Source organism: Amia ocellicauda, chromosome 12 (assembly GCF_036373705.1).
Source record: "Amia ocellicauda isolate fAmiCal2 chromosome 12, fAmiCal2.hap1, whole genome shotgun sequence".
Taxonomy (NCBI): domain Eukaryota; kingdom Metazoa; phylum Chordata; class Actinopteri; order Amiiformes; family Amiidae; genus Amia; species Amia ocellicauda.
Window position 1 is genome coordinate 38,686,979 of NC_089861.1, and position 26,000 is coordinate 38,712,978.

The 26,000-nt window shown below is 43.6% G+C and overlaps 4 non-coding genes across 4 annotated transcripts; all 4 read right to left on the reverse strand.

Annotated features, from left to right (window-relative positions):
• Positions 1-1,070: 1,070 nt before the first annotated feature.
• trnai-aau (transfer RNA isoleucine (anticodon AAU)) lies at positions 1,071-1,144 on the reverse strand. Its single transcript has one exon. It is a non-coding gene; the product is annotated as a tRNA-Ile (tRNA).
• A 21,274-nt stretch (positions 1,145-22,418) lies between these two features.
• On the reverse strand, positions 22,419-22,492 carry trnai-aau (transfer RNA isoleucine (anticodon AAU)). Its single transcript has one exon. It is a non-coding gene; the product is annotated as a tRNA-Ile (tRNA).
• Positions 22,493-23,743: 1,251 nt separating this feature from the next.
• trnai-aau (transfer RNA isoleucine (anticodon AAU)) lies at positions 23,744-23,817 on the reverse strand. The gene has a single exon. It is a non-coding gene; the product is annotated as a tRNA-Ile (tRNA).
• Positions 23,818-25,068: 1,251 nt separating this feature from the next.
• trnai-aau (transfer RNA isoleucine (anticodon AAU)) lies at positions 25,069-25,142 on the reverse strand. Its single transcript has one exon. It is a non-coding gene; the product is annotated as a tRNA-Ile (tRNA).
• Between the last annotated feature and the right edge of the window lie 858 nt (positions 25,143-26,000).

Here is a 26,000-nt window from a genome sequence, read left to right on the forward strand (position 1 = left end):
TACACTCTTCAAGGGAACAACACCTTAAGTCTGGCAAATTAGACCACTCGGCCATTCTGAGAGGATGTATACGTCCACCGCGAGATTATATACTGATCAAGAAAACTGCGGGAACACTTAAATCACACATCGGATCTCCGTGATCAAAATCTAGGAAACCTCAAGATCTTCACCGTACATTGCATAATTCGTAACTCTCCCACCTCCATGCTTTTGAGACTGTACTGGGAGACACAGCAAACTTTCTTCAGACGGCACGTATGGATGTGCCATACTGGAGGAGCTGGACTACCTGTGCAACCTGAATGGGCTGCAGGGAGCACCTCATAATTCCAGTAGTGACAAGGACACTAGCAAAAGGCAAAACTAGAGAAGAATCAGTCAGGAAGGATAAGGAGAGAGCAATCGTCTGTGGCCTCCACCTGCAAAACCATTCCCTTTTTGGGGTTGTCTTGCTGTTGCCTATCTCCGGTGCACCTGCTGTCACTTTCATTTGCACCAAAACAAGAGACAGTGATTCACAACCGCTTAGGCTTCCTAACTGTACAGATTAATATGCCTGAACTGTAACTGACTTGGTATTATGCTGTGATGATTACTTGTTCCCTTATTTTTTTGAGAGGTGTATTATAGAAGATAGCCTTGAGAATGCGGCCACAGAATTGCGGGAATCCGTGACTTTCAACACTTATGCAACCGAGTCGAGGTGACCAACAGCTCAATGTCTGGTTGGCACCATTGCTTAGATGTGCCATTCATGAAACTTGCGTTGATTCTTGAAGCCACTGGCATTGCTTCCCTCTCCAAGTCTGTGTAATAAGGAATTGGCAGGAGCCCACGAGTTGAAACTATCAGAGGACAGAATGCAAAGAAGTGTTCTGAGAAAAGCAAAGCGGCGAAAGGACATTTTCCCGTGTGCATGTAGATGGCCGACTTTGACACGGCTTGATGAAGTCTTGTGGATCCTACCACTGCTTAAGTGCACTACTACGCTTGCCTTCAGGGAGTTTCATGTCAAACATTCAAAAAACAGGACTCGAACTAGACGGATGAGCACCTACGATCGGTCTTGGCCGATGTGGGGATCGAACCCAAGACCTTGGAGTTATTAGCACCACGCTCTAACCAACTGAGCTAACCGGCCATCAAAAGGAGTCTCTCTGCCAGGCATTTCCTCATGTTTATGTAATTTGGCTGCAAAATGCATTACACACAAGTGTGAAAAGAACACTTTTGCAATTCCTAGCATTGGTGATGCTATAAATCAATCTGTCAGGAGTGGGATTTGAACCCACGCCTCCATCAGGAGACCAGAAAACCCTTCTACACTCTTCAAGGGAACAACACCTTAAGTCTGGCAAATTAGACCACTCAGCCATTCTGAGAGGATGTATACGTCCACCGCGAGATTATATACTGATCAAGAAAACTGCGGGAACACTTAAATCACACATCGGATCTCCGTGATCAAAATCTAGGAAACCTCAAGATCTTCACCGTACATTGCATAATTCGTAACTCTCCCACCTCCATGCTTTTGAGACTGTACTGGGAGACACAGCAAACTTTCTTCAGACGGCACGTATGGATGTGCCATACTGGAGGAGCTGGACTACCTGTGCAACCTGAATGGGCTGCAGGGAGCACCTCATAATTCCAGTAGTGACAAGGACACTAGCAAAAGGCAAAACTAGAGAAGAATCAGTCAGGAAGGATAAGGAGAGAGCAATCGTCTGTGGCCTCCACCTGCAAAACCATTCCCTTTTTGGGGTTGTCTTGCTGTTGCCTATCTCCGGTGCACCTGCTGTCACTTTCATTTGCACCAAAACAAGAGACAGTGATTCACAACCGCTTAGGCTTCCTAACTGTACAGATTAATATGCCTGAACTGTAACTGACTTGGTATTATGCTGTGATGATTACTTGTTCCCTTATTTTTTTGAGAGGTGTATTATAGAAGATAGCCTTGAGAATGCGGCCACAGAATTGCGGGAATCCGTGACTTTCAACACTTATGCAACCGAGTCGAGGTGACCAACAGCTTAGTGTCAGAAAATAAAAGAACACTTTTGCAATTCCTAGCATTGGTCATGCTATAAATCAGTCTGTCAGAAGTGGTATTTGAACCTACGCCTCCATCAGGAGACCAGAAAACTCTTCTACACTCTTCGAGAAAACAACTGCATTTCCGTCCTTGCACTCTCTCATTAATCCAATCTTGCCCAGTCAGCGAGAGAAGCCATGTACATGCTTTGCCTTCCTCTCCCTCTCCCTTCACTGCCAGTTCAGCGATGACATCTCAGAACTCTCTCACAGCTGACTTCTATGACATCACAGAGTGCATCAATTCCGTGGCTTCTCATCTGTCGCCACACTGTCAGGGTTGACTTTCTCACTCACTATGCCAAGCTTTCTCGGAAACACTGGAATACGTGGATGAGTTTGTACCACTTTTGGAGGTTTTGCCCACCTGGGGCGAGGCTGTGATCCAGCTGAAAAGCAATTCGGGCATGTGGGCAGCGAAAGATGTATCTGTGATGAAGAGAAACCCAGGTCGATGATGTTTCCAATCAGCCCCATCGGTCCAGCCACAGACACACACACAGACAGCCACAAGCACAGACTGCCACAGACACACAGACAGCCACAGATAGACAGACAAACACACAGACAGTGTGCCTGACAAAAACTTTCCCTCACAGTCAAGTCAACATGAGTCGTATTATCTAAAAGAAGAACCCATCATTTCCTTTCATCTCTATATCAGAGAGAGCGATTAAAAAAACACATCTGTAAATGCTACTTGTACAAGCACGCTGAGATGCCCCATCATCAGTAGGCATGCTCTGTGGCGCAATGGATAGCGCGTTGGACTTTTAGTGAAAAGGGCAGTGGTCATTCAATGGTTGTGGGATCGAGTACCACCGGAGTCAGTGCTCACTTCATGACCCGGAGGCTTTTCTTGCCATCTTCAAGCGCACTGCCCGGTGTTGCGACTGGCCGGAGTCGGAGTGGGCGGTACGCCTGGCTCCCCTGCCACCCGAGTGCTTCGTCCCGAGGATGCCCTAGACTACAAAAGTCTGAGGGACAGTGTCCTGGACCGGGTCGGTCTGACGTCGGACGGCCAGCGCCGAAAGCTCAGAAGCCTCCGGTTCGAACCTGGCTCCCGGTGCCTGCCACCGCTGGCTCAAGCCACGGAAGTTGCCGACCTGGTGGCCTTGGAGCAGTTCATCTGCCATCTCCCACGTCCAACCTGAAGGCTGGCACCAGGCTGGCAGAGAACCATCATTGCCCGGGACGATGCCACCTTCTGATGCCCGACGGCGGGCACCCTCCCTTCCATTCCCAAGACCCCCTCTGACCCGACTGTCCTGGATACCAGCATGTTGCCAAACACCACACCTAAACATGTTTCTCCCCGACCCACTTCCCCTTCTCGCCTTGCCTGTCCCAAAAACAAATCTGCCTCCTTAGCTCCTTCTTTTTCTCTCTCCCCCGGCAGTGTGTGGTCCCCTGGAAAAACCACGGTGACGTTGCGGGCAGCCTGGACATCGCCCGGCCGGGTGCTCGCTAGTGAACACTATCTATCTAATATTAAGGATCATAGGCTCTCATCTGATTTGGCTGGGGCAGGTCACCTGTGTCGTGACAAGACCTTAAGCCGGATAATGGACCGATTCTTCTGGCCAGGCATCAAAAAGGAGGTAGAAAGATGGTGTGCTGCCTGTCCGGAGTGCCAGAAGACCAATGCCAGTGCAGTACCGTGGGCTCCGCTGGTACCGCTGCCTCTCATGGAGATACCATTTGAGCGCATTGGGATGGATTTGATCGGTCCGTTGGAGAAAAGCTCCGCGGGGTATCAATTTGTGCTGGTCATAGTAGACTATGCCACTCGGTACCTGGAGGCAATTCGTCTACGGACAATGTCAGCGACTAGGATCGCCGAGGAGCTGTTTAAGGTCTTCACTCGGGTGGGGATCCCAAAGGAAATCCTGACAGATCAGGGCTCTCCATTCATGTCACGCGTGATGCGAGACCTCTGTAGGCTGCTGGGGATAAAGTCCATCAGGACCTCAATCTATCATCCCCAGACAGACGCCCTAGTGGAGCTCTTTAATAAAACCCTAAAGAACATGATCTGTAAGTTTGTGAGCACAGACGCTTGGGACTGGGACAAGTTATTGCCACCCCTGCTGTTCGCTGTACGCGAGGTGCCCCAGACGTCCACTGGCTTCTCTCCCTTCGAGCTGCTGTACGGGAGGCGGCTGAGGGGCATCCTCGACTTAATAAAGGAGGACTGGGAGGCGACCGCCCCCTCCCAGACCTCTATGGTACAGCACATCCTGGACATGAGAGATCGGCTATCGGCACTGGGGAAACTTGCACAGTTGCATCTCTTACAGGCCCAGGAGCGACAACAGCGCATGTACAACAGGAGAGCCCGGTTACGATCGTTCACCCAAGGACAAGGTACTGGTGTTATTCCCAAATTCAACATCTAAACTGCTGGCTAAGTGGCAGGGACCCTTTTTGGTCACACGCCGCTTAGGGGATGCTGATTATGAGGTGTGTCGCCCAGATCGTCGGAGGTAAAAGCAGATCTATCATCTGAACATGCTGAAGAAGTGGCGAGAGCAGGAAGCATTGGGTGCTTTTAGTTCCCCCCACAATAAAGAGTCTGAAGCCGCTGTTTCTGAGGTTCGCACTGAACTCAATTTAACAAACGCCCATTTAACAAACGCCCAGAAACAGCACGTTTGCTCTTTATTGTGCCGCTTCCAGCATGTCTTTTCTCACCGACCCGTGCTCACACCTCTCATTGAACACCACATCCACACAGCACTGGACCACTGCGTGCGTGTCAAACCCTATCGCACCCCCTATTACAAAAAGTAGGCTGTCAATGAAGAGGTGCAGAAGATGTTGGAGCTGGGAGTCATTGAAAAGTCACAATCGGAATGGTGTAGCCCTATAGTCTTGGTGCCAAAGCCTGACGGCAGCACTAGATTCTGCGTTGATTATAGGGAGCTCAATGCAGTGTCTAGGTTTGATGCCTATCCGATGCTCCGTGTGGATGAGTTGCTGGATCGGCTGGGCGCTGCTCACGGAAAACCCGGGCAAGTGAACAGTTGGGAGGAGGGAGACCAAGTATCTGGGGTACCTCTTAGGAGGGGGGCAGGTACGGCCAGTCGTTGACAAGGTGACCGCTATTGCCTCCTGTCCGCCTCCTAAGTCCAAAAAGGAAGTTCGGCAGTTTTTGGGGTTTTCCGGGTATTATCGCCAGTTTCTGCCGGACTTTGCCACCCTGGCTTACCCCCTGACCGAACTGATGCGAAAAGGTGCTCCAGATACTTTCCAGTGGACGGAGCAGTGCCAGGTGGCTTTCCAGGCGATTAAGGACCGCCTCTGCCAACACCCTTTTTTTAAATGCCTTGACTTCTCTCTCCCTTTCATTCTACAGACCGACGCCTGAGAAGTTGGAGTGGGCACGGTCCTGTCCCAGAGTGTTGGGGGTCAGGAACACCCCGTCCTCTATCTAAGCAAACAATTATCGCCCAGGAGCGTAAATATAGCACCATTGAAAAGGAGTGTCTCGCTATAAAGTGGGCTGTGCCCTGTTTATTTAATCCCTCTCCCTCCCCGACGGAAGCAGCTAACCGACAAGAAGGTGGACTGAGTCTATTACCCCTGTCTGCCCGGAGCACCCCGATTGTGGACACTTTTTGCTTTTGCTTTTGATTTTGTTTTTGTTTTGTATCTCCGCCCTTTTTTGACATACCTGAACAAAATAAAGCCCGGACACAACCGAAACCGGAGACTCTCCCTCTCTCTCTCCCCGTTATTTGTGTCCGGCTTTCACAGTAGGCTATTCAAGAAGGGGGGCTCAAAGATGGCCAGATATAAATTTATCTATTTTATTTTATTTTATTTATTGTGCTTTGTTGGCACAGTGTTTAATGTTCAGTCTTAAATACATATTTTTTAATTGTAGTTTTGTAATTGATTTTGTCTTTGAAAAGCAAGACAAAATAATAAAAAGCACATTTTAGATTATTTAATTTATGCAATGGTGAAAAAATTGTCAAGTTAACTGAAATGTAAAAAACAACAAACAAAAAAAACTATCAAAACAATCTGATGCATTTAAAAGAACAATAACGGTCAATGCATTTGACAAATAAAAAAAACATCAAAACATTCAAAAACAGTGAAACCAGTGCTATTTAGAAATAATTAATACAATCATTTCCATAATTTCTTTACGTACTGTTGGAAATATATCATCTGGCCCAGGTGATTTGTTTGTTTTTAATTCTGCTAGTCCCTTTACTACCTCCTCCTCATTTATCCTGATCTCTCTTAGGGTTTGACTGGACTGGTTGTTAACCTGTGGCATGTTATCTGTTTTTTCTTTAGTAAAAACCTCAATATTGTCAGCTCAGCATACCTTAGTATAACTTAATATAAGCAACAGAGACGCTGCTGTGAAGGAGCGCAATAGTCTCTGTAGCCACTCTGTCACAGCCACCTCAATAAATACATCAATTCATTAATCACTGTATTGACTTCAACCATTTAAACACATGTAATGTTTTGCTTTATGCTAGGGGTGGCTAACCCTGGTCCTGGATTTGAGCCCCCACCTCCCCAGGGATCTGTATTGGCAAACTGCTGAGCTGATGATATTGACTGCAAAGGGGAATCTCTCTGGAATGGTCCATTATACAGGGGAGCTAAAGACCTCCAGGAAAGCACTAACCTGTGGCCCTGGGGCCCTGGGGCCCTGGGGTTTGTCTGCCTAACGCTCGTCCTCTGTTCTTTGGGTCTGCACTGGTTCTGGTCCTATCTGACCAACCTGTTCTGAATAGGGCAGTGGTTCTCGACCTGCGGCCCGTCACACATGGAAGTGCGGCCCACGATATGACACCCACATTTAACACTACAAGCGCAGAGCCGGTCAATTTGACCGTTTTGGTTATTCAAATTTGAATTATACTGTGTTCCAAAATACACTGCGCATATACCCATTCGTGACTATTCCTAACTATATGTATTAAACATGCCTACAGCGTTTTAGCTGCATAAACATGAAAATAAATAAGTTATAAACACATTTACCTAGAATAGCCAAAATCGGGTTATTTTGACTGGTCATTTAAATACATAATAACTCAAATATAACACATAATCCTGCCTTCCCTTTACAATAGAGTCAGTCTGGCACTCAAGTGGCGATCTCTACCTGTCTACAATCTTTCATGTGCTTGAAAAACACATGCATTTGTACAGCATTACAGGTGTTTTCTTACAACTGTAGTAAGATTGAGTGGATACAGTGATTACCCGCAAATCAACATGGATTTGAAACGGAGATTGAAGAGAGCTCGTTTTGGAAATTGGACAAGTAAAATCATGTTCTGTGAAATTGCAGTGTCTCACCACACAATAAGATGAGTTACAACAACCTCAACTTGAACAGAATTGTAAAACTTTAAATAACGTGCTCAGGTAACCACAAAACATATGTTCTATGAACGTTTTGTGTAATGCGCATGTGCCAAAACCATCACGTCATGATGACATACTACTTTACCGGAGTTGAAAATTTTTTTGTATTAATTAGCATGGGATAAAGTTGCTGATCATGCAAGAAAAGATGAAGTAGCCCGCGTTTGAATGATTATAGATGGACTTTGTGGATTGCAAATAATGAAATTAATAGTCATTCTTCCTCAACTTTCATTACTTACAGTGGGGGAAAAAAGTATTTGATCCCCTGCTGATTTTGTACGTTTGCCCACTGACAAATAAATGATCAGTCTATAGTTTTAATGGTAGGTGTATTTTAGCAGTGAGAGACAGAATAACAACAAAAAAATCCAGAAAAATGCATTTCAAAAGTTATAAATTGATTTGCATGTTAATGAGGGAAATAAGTATTTGACCCCTTCGACTTAGTACTTGGTGGCAAAACCCTTGTTGGCAATCACAGAGGTCAGACGTTTCTTGTAGTTGGCCACCAGGTTTGCACACATCTCAGGAGGGATTTTGTCCCACTCCTCTTTGCAGATCCTCTCCAAGTCATTAAGGTTTCGAGGCTGACGTTTGGCAACTCGAACCTTCAGCTCCCTCCACAGATTTTCTATGGGATTAAGGTCTGGAGACTGGCTAGGCCACTCCTTGACCTTAATGTGCTTCTTTTTGAGCCACTCCTGTGTGTTTTGGGTCATTGTCATGCTGGAATACCCATCCACGACCCATTTTCAATGCCCTGGCTGAGGGAAGGAGGTTCTCACCCAAGATTTGACGGTACATGGCCCCGTCCATTATCCCTTTGATGCGGTGCAGTTGTCCTGTCCCCTTAGCAGAAAAACACCCCCAAAGCATAATGTTTCCACCTCCATGTTTGATGGTGGGGATGGTGTTCTTGAGGTCATAGGCAGCATTGCTCCTCCTCCAAACACGGCGAGTTGAGTTGATGCCAAAGAGCTCGATTTTGGTCTCATCTGACCACAACACTTTCACCCAGTTCTCCTCTGAATCATTCAGATGTTCATTGGCAAACTTTAGATGGGCCTGTACATGTGCTTTCTTGAGAAGGGGGATCTTGCGGGCGCTGCAGGATTTCAGTCCTTCATGGCGTAGTGTGTTACCAATTGTTTTCTTGGTGACTATGGTCCCAGCTGCCTTGAGATCATTAACAAGATCCTCCCGTGTAGTTCTGGGCTGATTCCTCACCGTTCTCATGATCATTGAAACTCCACGAGGTGAGATCTTGCATGGAGCCCCAGACCGAGGAAGACTGACAGTTATTTTGTGTTTCTTCCATTTGCGAATAATCGCACCAACTGTTGTCACCTTCTCACCAAGCTGCTTGGCGATGGTCTTGTAGCCCATTCCAGCCTTGTGTAGGTCTACAATCTTGTCCCTGACATCCTTGGACAGCTCTTTGGTCTTTGCCATGGTGGAGAGTTTGGAATCTGATTGATTGATTGCTTCTGTGGACAGGTGTCTTTTATACAGGTAACGAGCTGAGATTTAGGAGCGCTCCTAATGTCAGCTCATTACCTGTATAAAAGACACCTGGGAGCCAGAAATCTTGCTGATTGATAGGAGATCAAATACTTCTTTCCCTAATTAACATGCAAATCAATTTATAACTTTTTTGAAATGAGTTTTTCTGGATTTTTTTGTTGTTATTCTGTCTCTCACTGTTAAAATACACCTACCATTAAAATTATAGACTGATCATTTCTTTGTCAGTGGGCAAACGTACAAAATCAGCAGGGGATCAAATACTTTTTTCCCTCACTGTAAGTAATGAAAGTTGAGGAAGAATGACTATTTTGTCAATTAGACTTGGTTTATAGTTGTGAAAACTTGAAAAATTAAGTTCAATTAATATGTTTTTCAGTTGACTTAACTAAAAATTCTAAATGCTTATTAATTGATAGAGTACGTTGGCTCAATTTACTGCATGTTATTTCAACAGTGAGTGAACTTAACACTTCATGTTTGCTAAACTGAGTCAAAGCAACAAGATGACTTGACTAAGTCACGTTGCGTCAACAAATAATTTTTACAGTGTAGCAGTTACATTTATGATTTGAAGAAATGTGGCTTCATTTTTAGTAAGAGGCTCAACTGAGTGTAGGTCCTTGTTTTGTGAAAGTATGCCTCAAAGCTAACCATATTGTGACTGCAGTTCACCATTGGTCGTTTGAAAATATCAAATAGCATGTGCTCTCTCTGGTTGGTTCCCTGACTAATTGAGGTAGAAAGCAGTCGTTTGCCCTCTAAAACATTTCTACTACTGCTTCTGTAGTCTCAACTGGGCTTTCCCAGTCAATGTTAGGAAATCTAAAACCCCATTATAACAGCCACTATAGCCCAATTGAAAAATCGTTTAAAGTGGTAATGTTATCTCTGAATAACTAGTTGTGTGCAAGTTTCTATCAGCTACTTTCAGAGAACAAAAGTAGTGAGGGAGTTCAAGGGTGACGATCTCGAGTCATTGTACATTTTCCCTGCATGCTTTGAAGACACGCGATACTTATACTACACAATACTTCAGGTCCAAGTTCAGAACCGGACAGCCGTCTTTAGACTCTTTAATAAAGGCAACCTAAATTAATCAGTGGGCCGTAAGTCTGGGTGTCAAATAAGCACCTGGGCCACAACAGGAGCGTAGCCATGGGTGGGCCTGGGTGGGCATGGGTGGGCATGGGTGGGCCTGGGTGGGCCATGGCCCACCTACTTACCTCTCAGGTCCACCCAATCAGAGAGTGTAAAATTTCTCCCGCGTGTTAAAAAAACATTATAAATACAAGATTCTGAAGCAATAACGTGTTTCGGAAAATCACAGGCTTTATTCCAAAGCATGGGGGCTGGTTCTTTTCAAGTCTAATGGTTACATTTTGGCTAAGTTATGCACAAGCAGGTTATAACTGGCTGTGGTAAATGTTTTTTTACGTAGTGCATCACACCATGACAACTGAACAAATGTAGTTGTGAACGGAGTTCCTACAAATGGTGAAACAAAATTATTTGTTGAATTATTTCAAAAGACGAGAAGAGAACTATCAGAACAGCACATTACACAACCTGATAAATCACCAACTGCATCGGAAGAAACCAATATAAGCACTGCTTTGCATCCACAGGCCAGTGTTGAATTCGGTAAGGAAACATTTTACTGTCCCTCGGATTTATAAGGAATGGATAAGTCACCTACACGGCCAAAATTGCAGGCATTTGCTTTAATTTGTGTTAAATCCCAAAGTTTTTCATCACAGCGGTGGTATGAGAAGTATCGCTGGATGGAATACAGCATAGCCAGAAATGCAATTATCTGTAGATATGCAGGCATTTGTTCTGATTCCCACACCGAAGAAACATTCACTAAAAATGGTTTTAAAGATTTTAAGCATTTGAATCAGAGCCGTTCAAAACATGAAGCAAGCAATTGGTACTGTCCATCCGAAGGTTACAGACAAAGCCACACAGAAACATTTTTAATCGGTTAAATCGGGATTCCAGGAAGGCTTATTTGAGAGGAATTGTGATTAAAGCTGTGACTGACATTCTGATGTACTGCACAAAGCAGTGAATTCCAATCAGGGGTCTCAGAGAAGCTCTAAATAAAGGACATTTCTCTGAGCTATTTAAAGTAAACATGATAGTGAAATACAAACCTGTGTTGAAGAACTCCGCAAAAATGCAACACTATGAGCCCTGATACTCCAAAAGAGCTACTGCTTTACCATCACGCACACCTCATCACAGGGTACATTTCATGACCAGCATCAGTTCAGTATAGACCAGTGTCTCTATGGTTACCTTGTCCCAGTACAGACAAGTGTGTCTCTATGGCTATTATTATTATTATTATTATTATTATTATTATTATTATTATTATTATTATTATTATTATTTCTTGGCAGATGCCCTTATCCAGTGCTATACAAATTGCAAGAATACAGTTAAGGCATCAAATATTACAAATACAAATTTACATTGTACAAAGCAATTCAAAATATAATACATTTTACAACTTCCAATTTACACAGGTAAGTACAGTAAGTTAGGTCATACATCCTGGAACGTAAAAGCTAAGTGCTGTCAAGATGTAAGGTCACAGTCAAAGGTTACGGGAAAGGGAGCAAGGGGGAAATCAATCAATAATACAAGTATTAGTAACACAAGAAGCATGATCAAATGCTGTGAAGTGCTATCTTCCAGGGAATAAAAGGACTAATACGTAATATTACTAATGGTTACCTATGTAGAAGCCCCAGTATAGAACAGTGTCTCTATGGTTACCTATGTAGAAGCCCCAGTATAGAACAGTGTGTCTCTATGGTTACCTAATCCCAGTATAGACCAGTGTGTCTCTATGGTTAGCTATATAGAAGCCCCAGTACAGAACAGTGCGTCTCTGTGTGTAGAGTCACAAACACACAGAGGGAATTCTAGATGGGCAGGAACCAGAACCCTTGGATGATCTAGAGCAAGAGAGGGAGGATTCCCCTGTTGTGAGACGCTCCTAGAGATATAACAAGGGTACACTTCCAGTAAGCTTAATAGAAGGGTATTTACAAAAAATATGCAGTGTATTGTCATTATAGATCACAGACCCCTTAAAAGGTATCCTGAAATTGCCTTGAATGTTTTGATATATAACCTGTATTAATTCAGCAGGTTTTCAACAGGGGGGATACTGTAAGGGATACTACTTTGTTCAGAATACGGTATTGTTACATTAAGAACACCAGAGAGGTCTAATGTAATGGATGGCTTCGCAAACCAACTGAATTACTGAATCGCCTAACCTGCTGTCCAATCGGAATGTAGCTTTCTCGAGAAAAAGGGTGGGCTGTAGTTCGGGAAGAGTAGTCGCCATGATTAGTTGAGTGTGCAAATTGGAGCTGTGTAGTGTGCAGAGGAAATAAACATGTTTTTTATATGAAAACAATGAACTTTGTTTTTGAACACTGGCCTGGAATTGTGTATCTTTTCAAGTTTTTTTTTAGAAGAGACTGTTCTAGGTGCAAAGTGAACGGGACCCGTGTGACACGCAGTTAAGGAGAGCCCGCGTTGAACTAAGATGACTACAGTGAGATTTCCTGGACAAAGCTCGGGCAAAGGATAGCGCAGGGTGCACCTGCACCTGAGTTTTTGTCAAAAAGCATTGTGATCAGAGAAGGTAAAAAGGGAAAAACGCAAGTAAGCAGCAATAGCATTTTCTTTCTTTGAAGCATAGCATGACCATAGTTTTTCTATTGTATAAGTATCTTGGTGTAGGGGTGTCTCGCCTGTCCTGTAAGATTCGGGAGGGTAGGAATAGTTTAGTTATCCTCTCTGTTTACTTTTTGTGTGCCCCATTACTGTTAGTTCAGGTAGCCATTGTGAATTTAAATCTTGAACCCTACTTTGCCAAATTAGGTCACAGCTATACTTCGGTATGTAAAAAAATATATAACGCAGGATGGGCACATACCTCAAATTTGGGGGGTATAGGGACAAACTGTGTTGGGGGCGCGGACTTAGATCCTTTAGTTTCTCATCCATCCAAGATATCTAGCTTAGAACCCCTACAACAGCAGGACATTTACTAACTCCTCGTTACATATGGTTACCTATGTAGAAGCCCCAGTATAGACCTGATGCTGATGAAGTGAGGTCCGGGGGAGCTGGGGGGCTGCGAAAGTGAGGTCCGGTGGGGTCCAGGTTTCCTTCTTTGTTACCATCACTTAAGTTTACAAAGTGATCAAACACAAAGGCTTCTCTGACATTGTGAAAGTGTTTGTCCAAATCAGTAGGCAGTGGGTCCTCAGCCAGTCCAGGTTCAATCACAAAATTAGGGTTCTCAGTAAGAGTCCAAATCAAAAACGCAAGCAATCCTTAAAATATATATATATATTAACACAGTCAAAACCACCACAATCTTTCTACCCAACAAACAAGGAGAGCGAGGTAGGTCCTTATATAGTAAGTTTTAGAACAGTGGGTAATTTAAGATGGTTCTTGTGATATATCCTTCCCAACAAGAGCGCAGGACTAGGACACTGTCTTGTATGAGTGTCTGTTAGGTGGATGAGGAACTCATTGGCTGAGATTCAGATAATTATTACAAAATACATTTTTCAGCACTTCCAAATCTCACAGCCACTGCAAATCTCGCAGCTGCTGTTTTATTTTTTCAGCAGTTGCACTTCAGGGCCACCGTAAGAAAGAAACTAGGTGTAACTCAAGTAACAGAAAGGTTGAGTACTTGTATGGTTTAAACGGGCCCACTGTGCCATCCTTAATGGACAAGTTTTCGGTCCAGAAATGTACCAGCTGAATGTCTCCATCCTGCCATCGGCTCCAGTGCGTCTCTTCAGTTTTCTGTGTCATTGTGCCCGCACCGTGTGAGTTCACCCGTGCACATTGATAATTCATTATCAATTCACATCTGATTCATATACTCCTGAGCATTCTGAGGCACAACGTGAAAAGTAAATTTTAAAATCAAAAGTCTGAGAGTAGAACATCAACTGGACTAGAATCTGAGCCCTCATTAAAACAACAATCCATTCAACAATAGGCTAGTCATAGGCAGGACCATACTGGACTAGACCCAAAGAGAAACAGTTCCCACTGACTAGTGACTGACTAATGCAAGCCAGCTTGACTACTGTATAATTAACAGACTTCTCACTACGTTTGACACAACATTTGGCACAATGTGACAATTATAAGTCTAACTCTATAATACAGTCCATCTAATAGACCAGAGACACACTGGTCTATACTGGGGCTTCTACATAGGTAACCATAGAGACACACTGTTCTACTACAAGGGTCGATCTTAACGCGAGCCCGCTTGCCAATGGCTAGTGCAGCTCGCTGCGGGCCAGTACAGATTCTCTAGAACTAGTCCGTGTGGCTAGTGCATATTATCTTACGTTTTACAGCTGTTACGATTTCAATCCTCAGATTTTTCCTCGGTGCGCTATTCGGTGCGCTAGTTTCACGAATGCGTGCAACTGACAATGTGCCAGCGGTTGCGTTCGGTTAGTGTCCTCCAGCCTAACTCCGGTAGTATTTTATATAGAAATGTACTGGAAACGATCGCTACTAGCGCACGTCAAGATGTAATCGAATGTACCACTTGCAGCAGACAACAAAGGCAGTCTGTGGAGTGACCAGAGCATCATTAAACGTGAGTATAACCCTAAAACAAAGCCAAAAGACAAGAAAATGTGTGTATCAATCCTTAAATACAGTTGCATAGACCATAAATAAGCTACGTTAAAATACAAGTAAACGTATAGAGTGATATTGTGCAGTTAGGGATGGGCCATTTGGTATTGGGGGGGGGGTACTGGATTAAACTGAAGAAACCTTGTACATAAATCCTTTAACACAGTTGCATACACCATAAATAAGCAACACCGTATTTAAGTCAATATATAAGCAAACATATATGATATAGATAGTGATATTATGGAGCTAGGGATGGGCCATTTGGTTTGTTGGGCGCTCACTATGGGTCGACCCTGGAGAGCTGTGGTGCAGGTGAGCGTTTCTCTCTCCTTATTTCCCTTTCTTCCTTTTCACTCTCGTCCTTTCTTGTGTTTGGTTTCAGCGCAGGGCACACACCCTGATTTCCAGTAACCATTCTGAACCGTTTTATTTTATTTCTCCAGGTATGGTGAGGACAATGACACTTTTAAAGTGGAGAGTTTCCCCAGCAGCGGCGATGATGACAATAACTAAGGAAGTGACGAGTGCCACAGAGAAGGTGACGTCAGACTACCACTCGGGCTCCACCTCGGTCTAAGACAGCAGCACCTGGGATGCCCAGCACGCCCCCCCCGCCACCCCACACACACACATACACACACACACACACACACAGTGTACCGGTACTGAGCCAGCACTGTCCCCAGTCCCCTGGATCCAGCGATAATATAGAGAGCACAGAATTCAAGTGAGAAAAGTAAATTCGGATAATTGTGAAAGTCTACAGAAGCCCCCGCACTGCGACTGTCTGTTTACTCTGATGGTGCTCAATTCATGTTGCCGTTCTAGACAAGCGGCCTGTGTCATTAATGCTGGCTGAACACGGCTGATCGTGGCACAGAGCGCCAGCAATTGTGAAAAGGCACATTAAATGGTTATGGTTCCTTTCATCGCTTAGCTGGCTTGCCCTGTGTGATAAATGTCTGAGCTTTTATCGAGATCATGTATTCTACAATTTATGACAGTTGAGCAATAACATATAAACTGTTTTGCAGACGCCTGATTTTGTGTGCCAGCCTGTTCCAGCATGGCAGCAGCTACCCAGGAATAAGTGTGTTCTGTACATAGCATAGTGCTTTGCCAAACATAGTGCATTGTTTCTCTGACAGCAGATGGTGAAAGTTATCTAATATGTAAACATTGGTACAGGATTAAGTTAGTAACTCAAAGGTGTTGCCCTTTGGGTCAGATTGCAACACAAGTGCAGGATACGCACTAAATTGCAGCCTAGTATATAATTTCCTGGGGGATTGTACACACCTGGGGCTTATACCAATCAATTAGCAACAAACAAATGATCCGGAGGTCCGATATAGAGCAGAGGAACAGCTTTCCAAAGCCCAGTGGGTCATAGGGAACATGTTGCCTTTGTGATTGAAAGATGCTTCTTAAATAATGCTCAATTTGCTCTGCTTGTGCAACCAATGCATATATTGTTAGAAAGTGAAATTGATACGCGGGATACTCATTTTGCTGCCCTTATCCTTGTAGAATTTGTAATTCGTGTTCAGATCCTTTATGGAGAAAAAAATATGACATTCAATGTGCATCAATTTACTCCTCTGGCCTCAAATGTCAATAATTGGGGAGCCCTGTGAGCACATTCTGCTTCTTATTTTGAAAATGGAAATGGAAAGCTTGTTAAGCTGTTGAGGTGCACCACTACACAGTTAATATGTTTATGCTGTCAAAGACTCTCCATTTAGCAATCTACACAACATTACTGAGAGGGTATCGAATTTCTGTAGCAAATTAACTGAACCACCAGTTTTTTTTTAAAAAGGAAAATTAATAAGATCGTCTTGAATGGTTCAAAAACTGTACTCCTTGGTTTAAGTACATTTGAAGAAAGAAAAGAATGAAATTATTAGAAGGGAAACCACAAAACTTGAGACAGGGGTGACAGGTAGCGGTGATCTGGGGAATCCATGCAGCAGGTCCGACAACGAGACACTTGGCACCGGCAGCACATGCTTCAGTGCTCTGGGAGTGTTTACAGCCTGTGAGTTTAACACTTCATGACCGACAGCTGCCCTTCATGCCAACACAATACACATCAACAATGACTTTCATCACCATGTTCATCTGGACACTATGCACTCAGGGTGGGAATTATTTTGATTTTATTATTTCCATTTTGTATGTATTTCTTTGTAATATCTAAACAGGCACACATCAAACTCACAGACCAAATCAGATTGTTTTCATGTATATTACATATATATGTAAGCATTATTTTTATTCTTCGTTTCCAGAATCCACCGGACAGTATACTGTGACTCAGACTCCATCAGTGAAATCTGTTCAGCCAGGAGAGACACTCACTGTGACCTGTAAACCCAGCAGTGCAGTGTATATTAACAACATCCTACACTGAGACCAACAGAAAACTGATTTATTTTGCCACTACCCGTCAGTCTGGGATCCCCATTATAGTGTTGGGCTGTGGTGAATGAGGGCCCAGAGTGTGAGCCATCTCTGAGTGACTGTGCTACACTGCTCCACAATATCACAATATGTACTGCTGGTCATAGCAATACAACAATAACAATACCCTGCACACAACACATGCCCTTAATAAGCTCCTTCTCTGTCAGAGGGCAGCCTGAGACACGTCTTGGAATCCAGCATGACTTCACTATTGACAAATAGTACATAGATTAAAAAAAAAAAGTTTCTACCTACTTTAGTCAGCTAATGTGTCACCTCACCCCTTTCTAGAAAATAAAATGATATTTGTTACATCAGTAATACTTGCATATCATATGAAAGAGGGAGACTGGGACACAGATTAATCTGATTAGACATTAGTATTAAACTGGGATCTCTGACAGGGGTAAAAATAGAAGAAAACCAGGAAAGTGTCCCACCCCTATCAAGTCCCACCTGTGTTCACAGCTCCCAACTCATCTAACTCTGTGACAGGATTTGGATGAAGGAAGCTGCTCTGCATACCTGTCCTCCCCGAGGTAACTGGATTTAAACTGCATTTTAGGTAACTTTTGTTTAATCATGCTGACAATGGATTTTATGTATTTTTTTCTTTGTTTTTATCCATCTTTAAACTATTGTTATATTATGATTTGTAACGTACAATAGTTTTAAAAGTCATCTGTCTAATTGCCACTTGGTGAACGGGTAGTTGGGGTTTCTTATTTGAATGGTTTCTTTTTTGGAGTTGAGTTGTTACAATGATCACGATTTGTTTTCACATTTAGAGTTTGGTTTGTAGTGTGGTTTATTTGTTTATTTTACTTCACTAACCCCAGTTCGCCTGTGGCATTTAAGATGAATAATTATTGAATCGTTTATTGCATATCCTGCTTTTATTCTTGGATTTTTGCTTGTAATAAACTGTTAAACATTTTGTACAATTTATTCCGGTCTCTGCTTACTTTTATTTGATTAAAAAGATCTTGTAGGGGGAAACCTGAGTTGTGCGCATTATATCTAAAACTATTTGGGCGAAACGAGTGGCATGGTCAGTAATTTAGCCAAGGGTAGAGTGTACACATCAGCCACCTGGTTACAATTATTATGATGCACAAGACAATATGAATTATTGTGAAAAAAAATATATATAGAGAGAGTCTGCCCATGATGACATCTGTCTAGGTCACTCACAGCAATAATTGCCCTCATAGAAATCTTGCACAGCGTCAGGGGTGGCGGCGGGGTATGGCTTGGTTAGGCTACAGCCCCACTTTAGCACCACCATGGAACAACCAAGAATATCACCGAGCAGAATAAGTGCCAGCCAGTTCCATTTGTGTCACTGCGTCATTGCTGCGTGAGCATGCAGTGTAGTGATGCAGCGCATCACACATTACACTGATCTGAGTCAAATTAGTTAACGCTAGCTAGCTATGTAAGTTGGGAAATTGGAACATTGTTAGCATTATTATGGATCGATCCAACCACGACAACCGGCAGATTGTGCTCCTTTGAAAACGTAAATGCCGAGTTTGAATATATTTTAAATAATAGGGTCGATTTGGAAACTGTGCTGACTTTGTCGTGTTTTGTGTGGCCTCGGCGGCCACCTCTTGTGCTCCGTTAATTACTGTAGCGCTCTCTCTCTCTATCTGTCTCTCTCTGTGTCTCTCTATATCTTTCTTTGTGTGCGTCTGTGTGAGGGGAGTGTGATGCGTGATGTACAATCCGCTGGGTTTGCCAGACAATGTGAACGACTTTAAATAGCATGCATAATAATTATTGCCTGAACTCAGTAGTAGTGACCGTCCATGTCTGTTGCTCTCGATGTAATTTTGCGTGTGAAAAAAGGAGTCAGTGCAATCGTCTAACCCAGTGGTTTTCAAACCGGTCCTGGAGTACCCCCTGCCCTGCTGGTTTTTGTTCCAACTGCAGCGTACATTTTGTTGTCTCAAATTTGCATAGTAGTTATGCTAATCAAATATAATTTTGCTTAGCAACACGAGTTGCTTGATTAGCAACTTAAATTGGTCTACCAATTATCAAAAGTGGTGATTATTTGTTCTCACACAAACCCGCAGCGCAGCCAAGTACTCGGATATGGGCGTGTCTGGTGTAATTGGAAAGCTACAGCCCTGCCCTGTATGAGTGACAGACCCGCTGGCCAATGAGGGACGGGATTCGGGTAACAGGGCACGGAGTGCGGGCCGCCTCTCGGGCGTCACAATAAAATAAAAAAAATACGCGTATCTTAAAGGGGAGGTACCTCAGCATTGCTTATACGCATTTTCGATGCTTGATTTGGGACGGAAAAACGTATTTTAATGCATCGCAGAATCAGCGAATCGATGAAGAAAATACATCGCAAATGGAGGTGAATTTGTCTCACATTTTGCGATGTGAACCCTGACAAAATGTTCACTGCAACTGAGGTCTTAAATTGCTTAATTGAATCCTTAATTGACCTAACAAAGCAATATACCATTCAATTAAGTAATTAAAACCTAAATTGGAACAAAAACCAGCAGGGCAGGGGGTACTCCAGGACCGGTTTGAAAACCCATGATCTAACCCATAGCAGCCTAATGCGTGGTATTTCTAGCTACTGGGAAGGGTGCTATTTTATTGTGTATGTATTCACACTGAAATTCAGACGTTGCATTACGGGTTCGCCATCCCTGCCATAGTGTGTGTGTGTGTGTGTGTGTGTGTCAGTCCGACAGAGCAGAGCAGCGGCTGCAGCTGCGTGATTTCCAATGACACCGACACGTTCAAAAGAACCGTAACGTCGGAGCTCATCAATACTACAGTCTTTAATCATTTAGCACCGGGGCCCGTTTAATACCGGGTTGGTACACAGCCCTTCTCATGGCCAGTGAAGCAGTGTTTTTTTTTCTTATCTAGTGAAGTGAATGTGCTAACGTTACTTAAAGGTTAAGCTTTCTAGCTGACGTTTTATTTGCGAGTCTACCAGCTCCTCACTTTTGCCATGTTCAGCTTCGCCTATCATACCTGGTGTTCATGCCTTGCAAGAAATGTGGCCATTGCCTCTCTGCTTCTTTCGATTCCTTTTCCTCTCTGTCCCCTGATTTTTGCCTTTGGTGAGGCATTTTGACTCGCTAGTCAGTTTCCGCTTTGCTGAGCTGCAAAATGCACATCAGTGTGTTCCGCACATCTGACTGGCCAAGTGTTTCGACCGCACCATTTTCACAATAACAGCGGGGGAGTGGGGTATCAGATGTCCCGCTGCGTGAGGCTTCCTCTAGTTCAACTGCGTGTTGAGCTTTCTTTTCATACTTTCCCTACCATGGAAGATACTCTCAAAAAGTGGATACAAAATATTTGGTGTGAGCAGTTCAGCATAACCCCTCATACTATCGTCTGCAGTCGCCACTTTCAAGAGGAAGATATGAGTGAGCCTAAGCTCCAGGCTAAACGGTCCCGAATTAATAAATTGGACAGTTTACTGTACAACCATGATAATAAGAAATCAATTCTGTACAACATGAAAAACAGGACAAAAATCATTTCACTGATTCTAGGATTTTGAAAATGGGGCGGGGGCCATAAGGAGGCCATGATTATTACAGAGAGGTCTGCTAGGGGGGTCTGGGGGCATGCTTTTAAAATTGGTTTTAAAAACTCAGTTTGTAAGTCAAGATTGAAGCAAATTACAAGGATAAGCTGGGCTATTCATAACAATCCAGCATTAATGTACCACCATATTTGCTACCATTTGCTAGTGACAAATGTATTTTAAAATGAACACAATAGACAACGGTGATGCCTTCTTGCCATGAACACAAGACAATACAGACAACTTTTCCACCCGCCTCACCCCCAAAAGTGCTTCAATATGGACACATTCCTTGAGCATGTGTTCAGTGCAAGAGGGAATGGTATTAGTGAACAAAATAGGGTCCCCTTAATATGCAAAAATAAAGAAAATGCCTGACTGGAGAGAATGGGTACACAACTCCCCCCAACATCACTAGAATGCATCTTTAACACTGTATGTTAAGAAGTACCTTTTACAACAAAGTGTTATGACGTCAAACAAGTATTTACATGCAAAACAAAATCTATGTATTAATGTCTGAACAATAAGTTATGAGTGTAACATTCAATCCCTGGACCCTTATGTAACATTATATACTGTGCAAATATATACAAATAGGTCAAATAAAAAACAGCACTTATTTGTTCAATACATGGCAAAAAGGTGCTAAAATGATTTACCAAGAAAAGAACACAAAAACTTGTGAGCTAAAACATATTTTTTTAACAATCAATAACAAACAATAAATAACATTAACGATTAGTATTATTTTTACTAAAAAGAAAATCATATTTGTTTTAGTTAATATGATTAATGTATATAAAAAGTATTTACTTTGAAAAACCACACTATTAAATGAAAATACATTTTAACACTATAACAAGGTAATATAGTACAAATATAACTGAAGAAACAGTAACAGCTGAACACTCAAAGATAGAGGAGGAGCAACCTCCTCTGCCTCTGTGGACCAGCCTCCTCTGATGTATGGTAACCCTAAACTAGCTATCACCATTCATCAAATTGTCAGTGTCATAGCAGAAATAAAATCCAGCACAGCAAGAGTATTTCAATGGTCAACTTACTGCGCACTGTCTGGTCCTGAGACTGACCTACAGTGCGCATTGGAGAGCAGAGCGCAGCAGCAGGTGTGTTTGATCCAGAACTGCTCTCTCGCACCTCTATGCACCAGCCTAATCTGGTATGTAGGTAGGTAGCAGTGGCCACACTGAACACAGGGCCCGATCTGTAATCAATGTATACCAGTGATGGCACCAGTGACTTTTCTAGTCTTAAACCCCCCCCACCAAGAATTGGGTCTGAGTTCATGGTCATTGATTCTTGAAGCCACTGGCATTGCTTCCCTCTCCAAGTCTGTGTAATAAGGAATTGGCAGGAGCCCACGAGTTGAAACTATCAGAGGACAGAATGCAAATGAAGTGTTCTGAGAAAAGCAAAGCGGCGAAAGGACATTTTCCCGTGTGCATGTAGATGGCCGACTTTGACACGGCTTGATGAAGTCTTGTGGATCCTACCACTGCTTAAGTGCACTACTACGCTTGCCTTCAGGGAGTTTCATGTCAAACATTCAAAAAACAGGACTTGAACTAGACGGATGAACACCTACGATCGGTCTTGGCCGATGTGGGGATCGAACCCAAGACCTTGGCGTTATTAGCACCATGCTCTAACCAACTGAGCTAACCGGCCATCAAAAGGAGTCTCTCTGCCAGGCATTTCCTCATGTTTATGTAATTTGGCTGCAAAATGCATTACACACAAGTGTGAAAAGAACACTTTTGCAATTCCTAGAATTGGTGATGCTATAAATCAATCTGTCAGAAGTGGGATTTGAACCCACGCCTCCATCAGGAGACCAGAAAACCCTTCTACACTCTTCAAGGGAACAACACCTTAAGTCTGGCAAATTAGACCACTCGGCCATTCTGAGTGGATGTATACGTCCACCGCGAGATTATATACTGATCAAGAAAACTGCGGGAACACTTAAATCACTCATCGGATCTCCGTGATCAAAATCTAGGAAACCTCAAGATCTTCACCGTACATTGCATAATTCGTAACTCTCCCACCTCCATGCTTTTGAGACTGTACTGGGAGACACAGCAAACTTTCTTCAGACGGCACGTATGGATGTGCCATACTGGAGGAGCTGGACTACCTGTGCAACCTGAATGGGCTGCAGGGAGCACCTCATAATTCCAGTAGTGACAAGGACACTAGCAAAAGGCAAAACTAGAGAAGAATCAGTCAGGAAGGATAAGGAGAGAGCAATCGTCTGTGGCCACCACCTGCAAAACCATTCCCTTTTTGCGGTTGTCTTGCTGTTGCCTATCTCCGGTGCACCTGCTGTCACTTTCATTTGCACCAAAACAAGAGACAGTGATTCACAACCGCTTAGGCTTCCTAACTGTACAGATTAATATGCCTGAACTGTAACTGACTTGGTATTATGCTGTGATGATTACTTGTTCCCTTATTTTTTTGAGAGGTGTATTATAGAAGATAGCCTTGAGAATGCGGCCACAGAATTGCGGGAATCCGTGACTTTCAACACTTATGCAACCGAGTCGAGGTGACCAACAGCTCAATGTCTGGTTGGCACCATGGCTTAGATGTGCCATTCATGAAACTTGCGTTGATTCTTGAAGCCACTGGCATTGCTTCCCTCTCCAAGTCTGTGTAATAAGGAATTGGCAGGAGCCCACGAGTTGAAACTATCAGAGGACAGAATGCAAATGAAGTGTTCTGAGAAAAGCAAAGCGGCGAAAGGACATTTTCCCGTGTGCATGTAGATGGCCGACTTTGACACGGCTTGATGAAGTCTTGTGGATCCTACCACTGCTTAAGTGCACTACTACGCTTGCCTTCAGGGAGTTTCATGTCAAACATTAAAAAAACAGGACTCGAACTAGACGGATGAGCACCTACGATCAGTCTTGGCCGATGTGGGGATCGAACCCAAGACCTTGGCGTTATTAGCACCACGCTCTAACCAACTGAGCTAACCGGCCATCAAAAGGAGTCTCTCTGCCAGGCATTTCCTCATGTTTATGTAATTTGGCTGCAAAATGCATTACACACAAGTGTGAAAAGAACACTTTTGCAATTCCTAGCATTGGTGATGCTATAAATCAATCTGTCAGGAGTGGGATTTGAACCCACGCCTCCATCAGGAGACCAGAAAACCCTTCTACACTCTTCAAGGGAACAACACCTTAAGTCTGGCAAATTAGACCACTCGGCCATTCTGAGTGGATGTATACGTCCACCGCGAGATTATATACTGATCAAGAAAACTGCGGGAACACTTAAATCACTCATCGGATCTCCGTGATCAAAATCTAGGAAACCTCAAGATCTTCACCGTACATTGCATAATTCGTAACTCTCCCACCTCCATGCTTTTGAGACTGTACTGGGAGACACAGCAAACTTTCTTCAGACGGCACGTATGGATGTGCCATACTGGAGGAGCTGGACTACCTGTGCAACCTGAATGGGCTGCAGGGAGCACCTCATAATTCCAGTAGTGACAAGGACACTAGCAAAAGGCAAAACTAGAGAAGAATCAGTCAGGAAGGATAAGGAGAGAGCAATCGTCTGTGGCCTCCACCTGCAAAACCATTCCCTTTTTGGGGTTGTCTTGCTGTTGCCTATCTCCGGTGCACCTGCTGTCACTTTCATTTGCACCAAAACAAGAGACAGTGATTCACAACCGCTTAGGCTTCCTAACTGTACAGATTAATATGCCTGAACTGTAACTGACTTGGTATTATGCTGTGATGATTACTTGTTCCCTTATTTTTTTGAGAGGTGTATTATAGAAGATAGCCTTGAGAATGCGGCCACAGAATTGCGGGAATCCGTGACTTTCAACACTTATGCAACCGAGTCGAGGTGACCAACAGCTCAATGTCTGGTTGGCACCATGGCTTAGATGTGCCATTCATGAAACTTGCGTTGATTCTTGAAGCCACTGGCATTGCTTCCCTCTCCAAGTCTGTGTAATATGGAATTGGCAGGAGCCCACGAGTTGAAACTATCAGAGGACAGAATGCAAATGAAGTGTTCTGAGAAAAGCAAAGCGGCGAAAGGACATTTTCCCGTGTGCATGTAGATGGCCGACTTTGACACGGCTTGATGAAGTCTTGTGGATCCTACCACTGCTTAAGTGCACTACTACGCTTGCCTTCAGGGAGTTTCATGTCAAACATTCAAAAAACAGGACTCGAACTAGACGGATGAGCACCTACGATCAGTCTTGGCCGATGTGGGGATCGAACCCAAGACCTTGGCGTTATTAGCACCACGCTCTAACCAACTGAGCTAACCGGCCATCAAAAGGAGTCTCTCTGCCAGGCATTTCCTCATGTTTATGTAATTTGGCTGCAAAATGCATTACACACAAGTGTGAAAAGAACACTTTTGCAATTCCTAGCATTGGTGATGCTATAAATCTATCTGTCAGGAGTGGGATTTGAACCCACGCCTCCATCAGGAGACCAGAAAACCCTTCTACACTCTTCAAGGGAACAACACCTTAAGTCTGGCAAATTAGACCACTCGGCCATTCTGAGAGGATGTATACGTCCACCGCGAGATTATATACTGATCAAGAAAACTGCGGGAACACTTAAATCACACATCGGATCTCCGTGATCAAAATCTAGGAAACCTCAAGATCTTCACCGTACATTGCATAATTCGTAACTCTCCCACCTCCATGCTTTTGAGACTGTATTGGGAGACACAGCAAACTTTCTTCAGACGGCACGTATGGATGTGCCATACTGGAGGAGCTGGACTACCTGTGCAACCTGAATGGGCTGCAGGGAGCACCTCATAATTCCAGTAGTGACAAGGACACTAGCAAAAGGCAAAACTAGAGAAGAATCAGTCAGGAAGGATAAGGAGAGAGCAATCGTCTGTGGCTTCCACCTGCAAAACCATTCCCTTTTTGGGGTTGTCTTGCTGTTGCCTATCTCCGGTGCACCTGCTGTCACTTTCATTTGCACCAAAACAAGAGACAGTGATTCACAACCGCTTAGGCTTCCTAACTGTACAGATTAATATGCCTGAACTGTAACTGACTTGGTATTATGCTGTGATGATTACTTGTTCCCTTATTTCTTTGAGAGGTGTTTTATAGAAGATAGCCTTGAGAATGCGGCCACAGAATTGCGGGAATCCGTGA